Source organism: Gossypium hirsutum, chromosome D03 (genome assembly GCF_007990345.1).
Source record: "Gossypium hirsutum isolate 1008001.06 chromosome D03, Gossypium_hirsutum_v2.1, whole genome shotgun sequence".
In the NCBI taxonomy this organism is placed as follows: Eukaryota; Viridiplantae; Streptophyta; class Magnoliopsida; order Malvales; family Malvaceae; genus Gossypium; species Gossypium hirsutum.
In genome coordinates this window covers 27,962,438-27,978,427 of record NC_053439.1, presented here as the reverse complement: position 1 = coordinate 27,978,427, position 15,990 = coordinate 27,962,438, and the positions used below count along the sequence as shown (strand labels likewise).

General features: G+C 36.6%; 1 non-coding gene across 1 annotated transcript; it reads right to left on the bottom strand.

Moving 5' to 3' along the window:
* Window positions 1–5,753: 5,753 nt before the first annotated feature.
* On the bottom strand, window positions 5,754–5,860 carry LOC121215717 (small nucleolar RNA R71). Its single transcript, XR_005911693.1, has one exon. It is a non-coding gene; the product is annotated as a small nucleolar RNA R71 (small nucleolar RNA).
* Between the last annotated feature and the right edge of the window lie 10,130 nt (window positions 5,861–15,990).

Below are 15,990 nucleotides of genomic sequence, written 5' to 3'. Positions count from 1 at the left end.
TAAGAATTCTACTCTAGCTCCTACTCCTTTCACTATAAATTCCACCCATCTATTCTTATTTTTTTCATTCATACACCATTCCCTCCAAAAACACCAAAACCCTTAAGTGTCGAAACCTCCTAACAATTCCCTAGCCATAGCATCGCCCAGCTGATCGGCCAGCAGCACCCCGCACGTGCCCACACTAGGCCTGCTCAACGATCCGCACACTGCTCATATCTATCCCCTGCCGCGCTCTATTGCCTTGCATACCTGAGCAACACATGACCCTTTCACCCATCCTTAGCCAAAAACCCCTCAACCTATTTTAATTTGCCATATTTTGATTCAAAATTATTTTTCTTAAGAGCTCTTAATTTTTACAAAAATGGTGGTAAGTCCAATTTTTCTCCTAAATTTTAATTTTATTATCTAAATTTTCAATTTATTTAATTATTAATATTTTATATTATTTAAATTTTTGAGAAAATAATTGTTACCATCTTATGATCAGGTTAATCATGCCTCGCAAGAGAACTCGAGCATCTGCCCAAATTGACAAATCACAAAACAAGTTCCACTGTGAAGTAGCCAAAGCAAGATACGAGAGTATCTTCAAGAATCAACAGATGCATCCAAAGAAAGGTTTCACATTGAAAGAAAGCAACTACATTGGTTTTATTGCGCGTATTCGTTAGGTTGCTGAAACTCTCAATTGGGAGTTGTTTTGTGAGAAGAGACCTAGTGTGAATGAGGAGTTAGTGTGCGAATTCTATGTGAATTTAACCTCAAGCAAGTTCAAGGAAGTTCCAGTTCGCGGAATCAAGGTACCATTAACTTCAAATGCTATTAATGAGTTCTTTGAATTGCTTGATTTCAAAAACGACGAATATTCCTCCTTGATGAGCAATATAGAGTCTGAAAATTTGCAAGAAATTCTCGAGGAACTTACAGTTCCAGGTTCTAAGTGGATTGTGTCAAAGCAATGAACTTATCGAAGAGAATATTTGACACCACTCGCAAAGGTATGGTTCTACTTCATCCGATTCAGCCTTATTCCTAGCTCACATGGGACTACAATCTCATTAGAGCGAATGGTCTTATTATACTAAATTTTAATTGGGAAGACCATTGATGTGGGAAAAATCATCCTGAGGGAAATGCGGAATTGTGCCGTTAGACGTTCATGTTCTGGCCCAGCTTACTTTCCCTTTACGATAACAATTTTGTGCTTGAAAGTTAGAATTCTTGCAAACGTAAAGAAGACAGGCTATAGCCAGGGTACAATCACAGATTGAGACCTCTATCGAATAGCTAGAGACTCTGTTCTACAACAACGAGTTGAAAAAAGTAAGGATCCCAAAAAAGAAGAAGAAGAAGATCCCACAGAGATCGAGCCAGTGCAATAGGCTGAAGTCCTTGATAAGGTGGAACCAATAGAACCAAAAGTTGAACCTGATAACAAGACTTCAATGTTCAGAGGTCAACTGCCTTGCCTATATCTTCAAGTCAAAGTTGATGGACATAATGCAACATATGCAGTGGCAGGAACAAGCTTACTAGAAATACTCAAAAATAAGGGATGACTCAATGAGAAGTGCTCTTACAAAAATTTACAATGACCCATTTATTTTTTTGCCTGTGTTTCCAGCTTACATATTTGAACCATGGAGCCCATTATCAAAAATCGAGCGAAGCGATTCATGCAAAGACAATAATGATGGAGCAAAAGATGAGTCGAATTTAGAAAGATCTGTAAATAAATAAAAGGGGATCTCGACTTTATTTTATTTATGTAATTAGTTTATTTTAGAATAAAGTTAATTAGGAATTTTTGCATAATAAAACAAGAGATGGAAATCATTAATAAAATTGAACAAGTCACGAAGTATAAAGTGTGGAAATAGATATATACATGTCTAGGATTGGATTTAGAATGAGCTTGGTACTTAAGTAGTCAAATTGACTCTCCTCCTCTTTTCTAGAATTCTACCTGGTGTATAGTATCTATTCACTTTAAACAATGAGGACATTGTTCACTTTAAGTAGGGGGCCGAAAAATTGAAATTATTTCCACTCAGAATAAATAGTTCTTTTAATTATGATTAGGATATATTTTGTTCAATAATTTGAAATTTTGTTAAGTATGCTAAACTTCAGTATAAATAAAGTTCTATTATTCCAATAAATTGTTATGTTAGCTGAATAATGATATAAATTTATTTTTAAGAAAGCATGCAAATCGTACCATAAAATTTTTAGTTCCTTAAGAAAGGCAGGCATGCATGAAATTTTAAGTCTCTAGAATTGACTTAGTAGTTTCTTGAGGCAAAATCCTAGGAAGCATGGAATGTTGAAAATGATTTAGGCAACTCTTGTTTGGACTGTTTCAGCCTTTCAAGCCAACCTTGAAGAAAATTTATCCTTTGAAACCCAACTTTGAGACTATATGGTCTAATTTTATTTGAACCCTTGCAATATTTAGCCATCACTTCTCTCTTAATTATCTTTAAATTGTTCCAAACACTAGACTCAGTACTATTCAGAATATTCTTTGAAAATAAGTTTAGGGGAGTTGAAAGAAGTATCAAATGCTCTAAAAATTGTAGTACATACAGTAAAATGCTAAAAAAAAAGAGCACATGTGCTTGAAAGAAAATAGATGTACAAACGAGCATGTGAAAGCAAAGTAAGTTGGTGTATTGAGGAAAATTATTTCAAAGGTCCAATTGAAGCCAAGTCTAGGGTTTAAAAGCCTAAATTTATCTATATTTTACCTACCTCTAGCCTAGCTACGTTACAACCTTTTTAAAGACCTATTGATTCAAGTTTTCTATGCTACCTACATTAGTGGAGAGAAATTGCCATGTTCAACATATGAAGGCATAAGTTAAACTTAAGGATTGCAGCTTAATCTTGAATAAGAAAATAAAATCAAATTGGTAAGGGTTAACTGTCTTGTTAAGGAAGCATTTAGTCTAATTGTGCTATCATAATAGTTTTTGAGATTAATTTGAATGATATGTATACTTAAGTAGCATAACTATAAAATTTCTTGTTTTCGAGCATAAGTATATTAAATTCATAATTCTGGGAAGAATGTTATTCTGAAGGAATTTTTCAAAGGTGTTTTCAGAGTAATTCTTTTTAATTTGTGCATTAATCAGGACGAGCAATGAATTATGTTTGGGGGGTGGAAACACGGAAATTTACACATTTTACATACCTTTTTTAAGTTCAAATCATACAGTTTCAATAAAATTCTTGTCGAAAAAATAATTAATTTTTATAAAATAATTAAAGTGTACTTAAAATATGAACATGTTGAATTTTAGTTAATTTTATAATTAATTTTGATGAATTTTGGTTATTTTCGATAGATTTGCACAAAGGGCGAAAAATGGCTCGGTAGACACTGCTAGAAGCGTAAACCGAGAAGCAATTTGAAGTATCAAGGTGAACTAAATTTTAGCCTAAGACGGTCCAAAATTATATGTATTAATTCATAATATAATTAATTTTAATTTATATCCAATTTAATTTTGGTTAATAAATTATTATTAATTAATTACGAAAAAATGGTTCAGTTGAATTGATCCGAGTGAACCGAACCGACCAAGAAATTGACAGCCCGAAAACCGTCCCAAGAGCTGACCCAAATCAGCTTATTAGCTGATTATTTAAGCTTGAAAAGAGGCCCTTGAAGACTTGTTCAAGTTGCATTCAAACCCCTACACAATTGGTGGCTTTATAGATTTGCCCCAAGCCTAAATTAGCAAAGTTGAAACTATCAACCTTGCCACATGTGTGGCCGGCCAAGGGAGGGCTCTTTGGCTGATGATTTTAGCTATTTTTAGCAGCCCTCCTTGGCTATAAAAACCCCCTTAAGCTGGTCATTTTAAAACACACGTCAAGCATTCACATCTTTCCTCTCTTCTCTCCACTTTCTCTCTTCTTTTCCATTCCAAAATTCCCTTGCTCTCTTGCCGATTTGTCCTCTTGGGAAAGGAGCATACATCAGCTATTTGGAGTAGCAATTAAGTGTTCATAGTAGCCTTGGTCGACGAGGACAACGAAGAAGGAAGAACGAAGCAACTAGTCAACCTACGGAAAAACACCAGATTTGATTCTTGTTCCTTATCTCTTTAATTTTTGTTGTTGTTATGCTGAACATATCTATGATTATTTATGTTGTTGGAATGGTTAATTTAATCAATTTAGCCTGAATTTAATTCGTGTCAGGTTGATTGCATTTCATTTTTTAAAATTATTGAAATTATGTTTATGTTGTTATAGGCCTTGGTAAGACGCTTGATTAAGTAAAATCATGACTAAGTTATTCTTGCATTACAATTGTTAGGTAACTAATGAATTAATTATTTAAACGGATTGAAATTGTAATTAATGGACACAGTACTTAATCAGTGCATGTTTAATCATCTAAGGTAGCTGATGGTTAGATTAGCAACGGTATCTAACGATACATTTGTGTTGCATAACTTGCAAGATTATTGTAATTAAACTGTTTCAAGGTAATGATACTTTGTTACCTCACATAGTCTTTTATGTGCATATTAAATCGAGTTAATTGTTTGAATTGACATAGGGATATGTACAAGAGATTATTTCGATTTAGTAAGTATGTATGTGCAATAACATATTTGCCTATTAAGATTTGTTTAATCGGTTGAATTGACATAGGGACATAGTCAAGAGATAAACGGATTTTGGTAGGTGAGTATGTTCATAAGTTAGCAACTTACCGAGTTGCCGTGAACTTATTCGTGACAATATAAACATGAGTTTAATAATTCTAAGTTAAGAAATGTAATTAATCTAACACAATTATGTCATCTTGATTAAAATCGTATTTTGAAATCATGCATTTGATATTTATTTATTTAGTTTACTTAGTTTAAAATCTTAGTTTTTAATCACCCTCTTCAGAGAAAGTATTTTTCTTCACCAAAGTGTTTTAAATAGCATTCATAAATAATTCTTTTCACAGTCCCTGTGGGTACGATAACTCGACATTTACTTGTCACTTTATTACTTGTTACAATTGTGTACACTTGCACATTTCCGTCGTTCCAAGTTTTTGGTGTCGTTGCCGGGGACTATGTTTTAAAAAAATTCATTATTTGTGAAGTTGTTTCTTTTGCATTTTGGTTTATTTTTCTGTTCAAATTTTAACTTAGTTAATTTTTCTGTGATTATTTTAGGTGTTTATGAGTATTGACCGAATCATCGATTTACTCCCTGTAGACCCTGAGATTGAACAAACTTTTCGACAGCGAAGAAGACAAGCAAGTCAGAGAAGGACTGAAGAGATGAACTTCGAAAATCTGAATCAAGGAAACAGAGCAAACCGTGCTCAAAATCCTATCCTTATTGCTGATGATAGGGATAGAGCTTTGAGATAGTATGTCGTGCCAGTATTTCATGATCTTAATCCGGGTATTAGGAGACTAGAAATTAAGGCACAATAGCTCGAGTTGAAGCCAGTCGTGTTCCAGATGCTTCAGACAGTGGGCTAATTCAGTGGAATGCCTACTGAAGATCCTCACCTACACTTAAGACTGTTTATGGAGGTGAGCGATTCTTTCAAGTTAGCCGGAGTACCCGAAGATGCATTACGATTGAAGCTATTTCCATATTCACTAAGGGGCAGAGCTCGAGCTTGGTTGAACTCATTACCACCAAACTCAATTTCAACATGGCAAGAGTTAGCAGAAAAATTCCTTATAAAGTATTTCCTGCCTAGCAAGAATGCTAAGTTGAGGAACGAGATCACTACTTTCCAACAAATGGATGATGAGTCATTGTATAAGGCATGGGAAAGGTATAAAGAATTATTATTGGAGTGCCCTCATCATGGAATCCCACATTGCATACAACTTGATACATTTTATAATGGTCTCAATGCTCACACGAGAATGGTAGTGGACTCTTCTGCTAATGGTTCTGTCCTTTCTAAGTCTTATAATGAGACTTATGAAATAATTGAGAGGATTGCCTGTAACACCCTGAATTGTGGGCCTAGAAGAAATAGGTTATGAACAAAGGAACAGTTAGGAGACTACACATAAATGTTTAGTTCTGCAAGGTAGTGACACAAATTGCTTGTTTGCTTTAATGGCTAAGTGACTTGGGTGTGTGTGGGAGTGTTTGAGAAGCTTGGGTTCAAGTCTTGGCTTTTCCAGAATTTTTAGTTTTGCTTTTAAATGAATCTGAACATTGGCATATAGGCCTTATAAATAATAGTGTTTGTTTTATGACACAAAAAGAGCTTGTGGTCTAGTGGCAAGGTGGCGTGTGGTGTAACTGTGAGGTCTGAGGTTCAAGTCCTGGGTTGTGCAATGGAGTATTTATTTTGCTACTTGAGCTGTGTAGGTAGTGGAGTTGGACTGAAACACAGCTAAGGGGAGTTTGAATGGAATTTGAATGGAGTTGTTGGGAGAGTTGAGGAGAAATCGGTGGAGGACTTCAAGGAGGGATAAGGGGAGAGATTTTAGGAAAAAATCAAGGGAAGTGAGGGGAGAGGAGAGGTGTGCCAAAATTGGACTTTGTACCCAGGAAAATTTGGCCAGAGGGGAGATTGCTCATTTTTGGTATACTTTCATTTTGGTTTTGTGTGGTGTTTTCACTCTGTTTGCTTGAAGGCCGATGTGGTTAGTGGTTTTTGCATATTCTTCTGTCTCGTTTTTTTTTTTGTGTTGGCAACCTCTCTTTGGCCGAATATTGCCTCTCTCAATTGTCTCTTTTTCTTTCTTTTCGAAGTAATTCTACTGGTGGCTAGTCTATCTTCTCTCCTTCTTTTATTTGTTTCTTTCTTTACCCTCTACTGAAACCTTTTCGTCCCCTAAACCATTATCCTCCCTTCTTGCTAATTTGCTCTCCTTCTTCACCCTCTTTGTGCCGACTTTTTCCTTGCTCTCTTCCGATTTTGTATACCATTCTTATTCTACGATTTTATACTTTCGATAAGTTGGTGTTCGTTTTGACTTAAATTGTTCTAATAGATAATTGATATTAAGGGGTTTCAACTGGATTGCGGGTAATAATCCCGAGACTAGTGACCAACGTTGTTCTAGTGAGTGAAGTGTTTAAGGATTCGGATGTTCCATCAAGGTAAGTGACTATCAATCAAGAAGTTATGTGTAATGAATAGGATTTATTTTAAATTCAATTGATATGTGGTTAACCGAGTGTTATGGGTGAACATAGGTTCGGAAGTGTTCTAGGACTGTCTGAGCATCTTCTCGTAAACAGGTGTGTAAACACCCCACTGTAACTGTAGAACGGAAAAAGCCGAAAAGTAAAAAATACAGCATTTGAGACCACATGAGCGTACGATCGCTCGTGTGGTAAGCCAAACCCACGAATCATGGGTGATATACTGTGGAGGCCTCCATGAGCATTTTCATGGGCTTAGGTCATAATGGGCCACGTTGGGCCGAATAGGCTATGTGGGCTCAATGGGCTCGTGGGCCTCACATGGATGAAATCCACGATTTGTGGCAAATACTGGACTGGACTATGTAGATCTCATAGTCGTGGCGAAATCTGGGCTGAACAGACCGCACAAGCGTGTGGGCCCACTTGGGGTGAGTAATAGGCCTTGGGCCCATTTACACTGTTATGACCATTTAGGTTACCTGAGTCGCTTGAGGCGATTGCGAAGTTTTCGGGAGGTCGATATCTGCACTGAGACCCCCATAAGGTAAAATGACTAAAATACCCCAATAGGGTAAAATGACCGAAATACCCCCATAGGGTAAAATGACCGAAATACCCTCATAGGATAAAATGACCAAAGTACCCCCATAGGGTAAAATGACTGTTATACCCTTAGAAGATGAAATGAATGTTATGGCCTTATGTTATGTATGACTGATTTGCTCTATGATATGTATGACTATGATTGAGCATGACATTTTGCATACATGTATGATATTATGTCACAATATATTGCATGGGGATGGGTTGTTATATTTGGAGGAAGTGTACCGTACTAATAAGGTTGCATGGGTCGCCCAAGACGACTGTGGACCTACTGATGGCTATATGCCGTTTATTTTACTGGCAGCTTTGCTGTAATACTGTTTAGTGTCGTAATCGGTCCTATCTTGGTGTGTTTGGCTGGGTGGGTCGATTTAATCCCCACATGGTGTGTTTAGCAGGACGGAGTGGTGTGTAGAGGCTAGATTGGGTAGGATTTCTAAGTGTATCTGCACTGATTAATGATTTTGTACTGTTACTGCATCGATTAATGATATTACATACTGTTCACTGCATGACTGATATCTGTTACTTTTATGAGCCAAGGCCCAACTGATACTATTACTGAAATTGGGCAAAGGCCCTACTGATTACTGGTGTTGTGATGGGCTCAATCCCAATCGTTTACTGTTATGGGAAAGGGCTTAGGCCCACACTAAACTGGATTGTTTTTGTAACGGGCTCAGGCCCAAACTACATTTATCAATTGTTTAATTGACTATTTGCTTGTTAAAAGGATTACACACTGAGTTTTCATAAACTCACCTCTCTGTTTAACTGTACAGGTAATCCCCAGTTGTAGGCGGATCGGTGCTGTAAGGGACTCAATGATGGCCACACAATCGCATCATCTTTCATTTTTAGTCTTTGATTTATAAATAACTTAATTTGGGTATTTTTTTGTAAAAAGGCCTCTTTAAATTTATAAACTAGATTTTGGAAAATTTATAATGTTTTAAAAGTGATTAGCTTTTAATGATGCACGCTTGGAAATGAACAACCCGTTTAATAAAAAAATGATTAATTGATTTTAAAGATTTCAACGACAACAAGTTTTACGCTAAACACCTCAATGTGACAACGCCAGATTCGGCCATAACTCCTAGGCCGGGTTTGGGGGGTTACATTGCCAACAACAATTATCAATGGCCAACAAATTGAGCAGTGTCAGGAAGACGAGTCGCTGAAATACATGAAGTAGACGCTCTTACTTCACTCGCATCTCAAGTATCACCAATATCCTCAATGTTAAAAAATCTTACTACTAATGGGTGTAATAGTTTTGCAGCACAGCCACTAAATCCATTTGAAAATGTAGCTTGTGTTTATTGTGGGGAAGGACATTTACTCGAAGAATGTCCATCGAACCCAGAATTTGTGTATTACATGGGTAACCAGAACCAAAATCGAGGAAGACAAGGGCTGCAATACAATTTCTATAACCCATCATGGCGAAACCACCCAAATTTTTCCTGGAGTAACCAAGGGGCAGGAACCAGTAACAATTATGTCCAACCTAGATCGACCCAGCCACCTAGTTTTTCCCAACAAGCTCAGAAACCAACCCAAGCTGAACCATCCAATAGCTTAGAGAATCTATTGAAGGCATACATGGAAAAAAATGATGCTTCTCTAAGGAATTTGGAATCAAGTGGGCCAGCTTGCAACTGAACATAGAAACCAACCACAAGGTGCTTTACCTAGTGATACAGAGAATCTGAGAAATCCAGGGAAGGAGCATTGTAAAGCGTTGACATTGAGGAGCAGAAAGACTTTAGAGCCCAATTCTGTTGAAGTTGAGAAGGAGCCAGCTGACACTCAAGACTCAGAGGAAGTTCAACCTGTTAGAGTATGCCCAAAGATCAATCATGAGATGGTTGTAATAACATACTTGATTTATCATGTTTATTAATATAAGGCGTTACCATTATTATTTCAGTTTCTTTTCTGTGTATATAAATAAATTATTTTATAATAATGTCCTGAGAATAATATGATTATTCTTAAAAGTTCCTTAGTCAAGTATTATTGTTGGATAGGACAACGATAATGCATTAAGACTAACGTGTAGTTGATTGATGATAAAGAGTTGTCATTGATATGGAATGTCAAAATCATTACATGAATATGTGTGTTAGAGAACAACATATTGGACTGACCCGTTATGAGTATGTTTCTTGGATTATTATGTAATTGTCACGACATTACTCATAATGATTAATATTTATATGATCCTCAGACTTTAGATCATTATAATCCCAACATCGTGAGTTGTATATTTTGATACAGTCAAACGTACACCGTAACTGGTTGTTCTATAAAGACTGATATTGGATATACCACAATCTATGTAGAGGGATATGGTTGGTCGATATAGGATAAGTCCCTCCTACATAATAGGAGTAATATCTTAGGCCACTTGATTAAGTGAGACTAGAAATGCATGGCCATGCTCAAATAAGTTGATATTAGATGTCATACTTATTTGTATATCGTAGTCTGCTTAAGATATCAAGGAACATGGAATGGACAATGCAAGTGTGACTATTCCATGACTTGTGTCCAATCTAGAGATAAAGGACTTAAGGATTATTGCATAAAAGGTTAATCATAAAAAGGTTATGTCGAATCATGATCTCTTGTGACTTAGGTAGCAATGATGCATTGCTAGATGCCACTCATTGTTCGTAGCATTAGAAACGTTATAGTGTTACTGCTAACGTTACAAGAACCTACAGGATCACACCCTATAGTTGAAATGAACGAAATAAACCATAGTCGGTATTGTTTTTGGGGTCGCTTGAATTAAATTAATTATAGAATTAATTTAATTCGGTAATCAAATTTCCAACACATTATGTACAAGGTTGTTGTACGTATAGTGAGGACATGAATTTGGTTAGCATAAGAATTCAAATAAATATATGGTTTACCGAACTTATATTATAATTAATGTAATTATAATTTTCAGATTAAAATATTATTATATTTATTTAATTCTTAAAAAAAACCCTAAAAACAAAAGGATATATATAATCCCGTTTTTCTTTGTTTGAGTCTAGCAGCCGTCAAAGAAAAATAACTCTCAAAACTATTTTGGGGATTCCTTCCGTTCGTAGTCAACTGGGTGGATTACGTAGAGGCCAGAATCACGATAGATTATGGTTTGGTTCGACAGCAGATCAGACTACTCGTTGTTGAGGTGTTGCTATCTGCTCTGAATAAACATTAGGTAATTTCGCCACCTCTTTCACCCCGATTCGTTCCTCACACATGGATCCCTGGTTAGGATTGCCGGATTTTTATTTTTTTTGCTGCGCCATAGGGGTGCCGGTAGTCCAATAGTGGTATCAGAGCCACTTGTGTGATACGGACTCGGGTTTAAATACTTGGGTGATGCAATTGTATGAGATACATGCTTTAATTTTAGTAAATTTCGACTGTTTAAATCATTTAATAGTAACCTGATAACCGTTCCTTTTGACAATGGATTAAATGTTAATCAAAATGTTATGGCCTATTTGGTTTTATGTTATTACAGTTAAATGTTAACAGATCTATAATGGTGCGACAGTGGTGTTGACAGTTTCCAGTAAAAGTTAACTGGTTAGTTGAACAAGGGTTGTTCCGGCATGAAACCTCAGGGATTAAAATCCTGAAAACACGATTATGTTGATAAAAGTTATCAAATCGTGAGGTTTTACTTCGGCCCGCTCCCTTCACCGCCTCAGCCCCCATCTTCTTAAAGTTTTTTTATATATATAATAAATAAAACTTTGTGGGCCATAAAGTTGAAAGGATATGTTTTAATACACCTTAACAAAAGTGTTTATTTGTATATGCTATTTTTGACATGCACGGTGTTTGAAATGCATAGTTATAGCCCAACAGCCCATTTGATAAAAAAAAGGTTGTAATTTTATAAATACGACCTGCGTGTCGTGCCTTGCTACTATTCTCTTGTATTTCTCTTCTCATCTTACTCCCTCGTATGTAAAATGAGTTTCTACATATTGTAATTTGCAAGAGTTGCTGTGGGCTAGCCGAGATGGAAGATGGGCCAACCAGTGTGGACTGATAGCTTGAAAACTGGCTTACACCTTTAGGTTTCCTTTTGGTTCTCCCATTGGCTTGGGTTGCGCCACCTTAGTTTATGGGCTATAACTATTGCATTTATTTATTGCTTTATTCATGTATGAGATGCTATGGATGTCTAAAGCATGCCAAATTTTAAACATGTTAAAATTTGATAATAATGAACCACATTAATTGATGAGATCAATTAAATGGCTAAATGGACTAAAGTAAATCATAATTGGTGAGATGAAACGATCTTAATAAAATCCCTCTATTAAAATATTAAGTCAACATAGCCTTTCAATTTTGCCCTCGTTAAGGCCTCAATCAATACTGTGTAGGTTCTGCTAAAGCGAAGTACTAGTATTTATCTTGGTTAAACGCGAAGAATAAACAAGTGATATTCGCAGGTTAAAATTGGTTAATGACTTGACTAGGTTATTCTAATAGGATTAGAAACCTAGAGGCAAGTAATTTGGATAAATCATAAGATGATTAGAACAAGAGTTGTTCACCAAACTTTAGGAGTTACATATGATGTAATTAGCAAGTGTTGCTTACCTAGATAACCATAATCTTGAGAGTAAAGCCAAAGCTGACTTAAGAGAAGGTGAAATATGGATCCTTAACCCACTTGAAATGCTTTTCAAGAAAGCCTTTCCGAAACTAACGTATGAGGGTATTAGTTTTGTAGTAAAATAGTGGGAGCATCATTTAATTAAGTCCTTTTACTGATTAATATAAATTTGATAAATTTTCACACACATAATTTCATTGTTGTAGATATATTATGGCTGCAAACACAAATACACTATCATTGCGATCGGTCCTTGAGAAGGACAAGTTAAATGGTTTAAATTTTCTTGACTGGTTCCGTAACTTGAGGATTGTCCTCAAACAAGAACGAAAATTATATGTCATTGAACAACCAGTTCCTAACGAGCCACCCACTAATGCCTCGAGGGCTGATAGAGATGCTTACAGGAAGCATCTCAATGACATGGTAGACGTTGGATGTCTTATGCTTGCCACTATGAATCCTGAGCTTCAGAAGCAACATGAGGACATGGTTGCTTATGAAATGATTGAGCACCTGAAAGAACTTTATCAGGGGCAAGCATGGTAAGAGAGGTTCGATATCTCTAAGGCCCTGTTCCAATGTAAGCTGGCTGAAGGAAGCCCAGTGGGACCTCATGTCCTTAAGATGATTGGCTATATTGAAAGCCTGTCTAAGCTTGGGTTTCCATTGAGCCAAGAGTTGGCCACTGATGTTATTCTGCAATCGTTTCCAGATAGCTACAGCCAGTTTGTCCTCAATTTTAATATGAATGAGATTGATAAGACTCTGCCACAGTTGGTCAGTATGTTACGAACTGCTAAAGGCAACATGAAAAAGGTTGGACCCAAGCCTATACTGATGGTCCTTAATAATAAGGGCAAGGGAAAGGCCAAAGTTCAGGCAAAGCCCAAGGGCAAAGCTAGGCCCAAGCCTGGAAAAGTAAAGGCTGCATTGAAACCTAAAGGAGGGGTGGCTAAGGAAGGAAATTGTTTTCATTGTGGTGTGACTGGACATTGGAAGCGAAACTGTCCTATCTATCTTGAGGAAGTCAAGAAGGCCAAAATAAGCGGAACGTCTGCTTCAGGTATTTATGTTATTGATATTAATTTATCAACTACTACTTCATGGGTATTAGATACTGGTTGTGGTTCTCACATTTGTACTTCTGTACAGGGACTGCAAAGGAGTAGGACTTTGGCTAGAGGAGATGTGGACCTACGAGTTGGAAATGGAGCAAAAGTTGCTGCATTAGCTGTGGGAACATATAATTTATCTTTGCCTAGTGGACTTGGTTTATGTTTAGAGGATTGTTATTATGTGCCCAGTTTGACTAAAAACATTATTTCAATTTCTTGTTTAGACAAAATTGGTTTTGAGATAATTATTAAGAATAATTGTTGTTCCTTTTATCTCAATAATGTTTTCTATGGTTCGGCACAATTGAATAATGACCTCTATGTTTTAGATCAAATGAATCCCATCTACAACATAAATACTAAAAGATCAAAAATAAATGACTCAAATCAAACTTATCTATGGCATTGTCGTTTGGGCCACATAAGTGAGGAACGCATATCCAAGCTCTATAAAGATGGTTTCTTGGATTCATTTGTTTTTGAAAAATTTGAAATATGTGAATCTTGCTTATTAGGAAAAATGACTAAGTCTCCTTTTACTGGTAAAAATGAACGAGCTAGTGATTTATTGGGCTTAATACATTCTGATGTATGTGGGCCAATAAATATACAGGCTAGAGGAGGATTTCATTACTTCATCACTTTCACTGATGATTTCAGTAGATATGGGTATGTCTATCTCATGCGCCATAAGTCTGAATCCCTTGAAAAGTTCAAGGAATTCAAAAATAAAGTACAAAATCAACTAGGAAAAACTATCAAGACACTTCGATCTGATCGAGGTGGGGAGTATATGAGCTTAGAGTTTGATGATCTTTTGAAGCAATGTGGGATTGTCTTACAACTTACTCCTCCTGGTACTCCTCAATGGAATGGAGTTTCTAAAAGAAGAAATCAAACTTTGTTAGACATGGTTCGATCCATGATGAGTCATGCTGATCTGCCGACTTCCTTTTGGGGACATGCACTTGAGACAGCTGCTTTCACACTAAATCGTGTTCCATCTAAATCGGTTCAAAAGACATCATATGAGATATGGACTGGGAAACGTCCTAGTATGTCTTTTATGAAAATTTAGGGTTGCGAAGCTTATGTTAAACGTCAGACGTCTACTAAGCTTGAACCCAAATCTGAAAAACGTATTTTTGTGGGGTATCCAAAAGAAACCAAAGGATATTATTTCTTTAATCCCACTGAGAACAAAATACTTGTTGCTCGGACTGGTGTCTTTCTAGAGAGAGAATTTGTTTCTAGAAAAGGAAGTGGTAAAAAGATTGAACTTGATGAAGTTCGAGAATCGCAAAATACCACTGAACCAGAGATAGAACAACAGCAAGTTCCACAAGGGGTTGAGGAACAAGTAATTGCTGTAGAAACACAACCACTGCGTAGATCTTTAAGGGAACGCCAAGCACCTGAGAGATATGGATTTCTCGTTACAACGCATGGTGACGTTCTACTGATAGATCAAGATGAGCCTAGGACTTATCAAGAAGCGGTGACAACCCAGACTCTGAGAAATGGCTTGAAGCCATGAGATCTGAGATGGATTCCATGTATGAAAACCAAGTATGGACTTTGGTTGACCCACTCGAAGGGGTTAAGCCTATAGGGTGCAAGTGGGTTTTCAAAAAGAAAACCGACATGGATGGTAATGTACAAACATACAAGGGGCGATTAGTCGCTAAAGGTTTTCGCCAAGTTCATGGTGTTGACTATGATGAAACCTTTTCTCCTGTAACTATGTTTAAATCCATCAGGATCTTGCTAGCTATAGTTGCATTTCATGACTATGAAATCTGGCAGATGGACGTCAAAACAGCTTTCCTTAATGGGAAACTTGAAGAGGATGTGTACATGACACAACCTGAAGGTTTTGTCAATCCAAAGGATGCTGGAAAGATATGTAAGCTACAAAGATCCATTTATGGATTAAAGCAAGCTTCTCGAAGTTGGAATCTTCGTTTTAATGATGCAATCAAAGAGTTTGGTTTTATCAAAAATGAAGATGAGCCATGTGTTTACAAGAAAGTTAGTGGGAGCACTATAACATTATTCGTACTGTATGTGGATGACATACTTATCATAGGAAATGACATACCTACCTTGCAGTCTATTAAGACTTGGTTAGGAAGTTGTTTTTCTACGAAGGACTTGGGCGAAGCAACTTACATCTTAGGAGTAAAGATCTATAGAGATAGATCAAGATGACTACTAGGTCTAAGCCAAAGTACATACATAGACAAAGTACTGAAAAGGTTCAGTATGGAAGAATCTAAGAGAGGATTCCTACCTATGAGACATGGTATTTCACTCTCGAAGGAAATGTGTCCTTCAACTTCACAGGAGAGAGAATGAATGAGTAAAATTCCATATGCTTCCACTATTGGATCTATCATGTATGCCATGTTATGTACCCGTCCAGATGTCTCATATGCCTTAAGCATGACGAGCAGA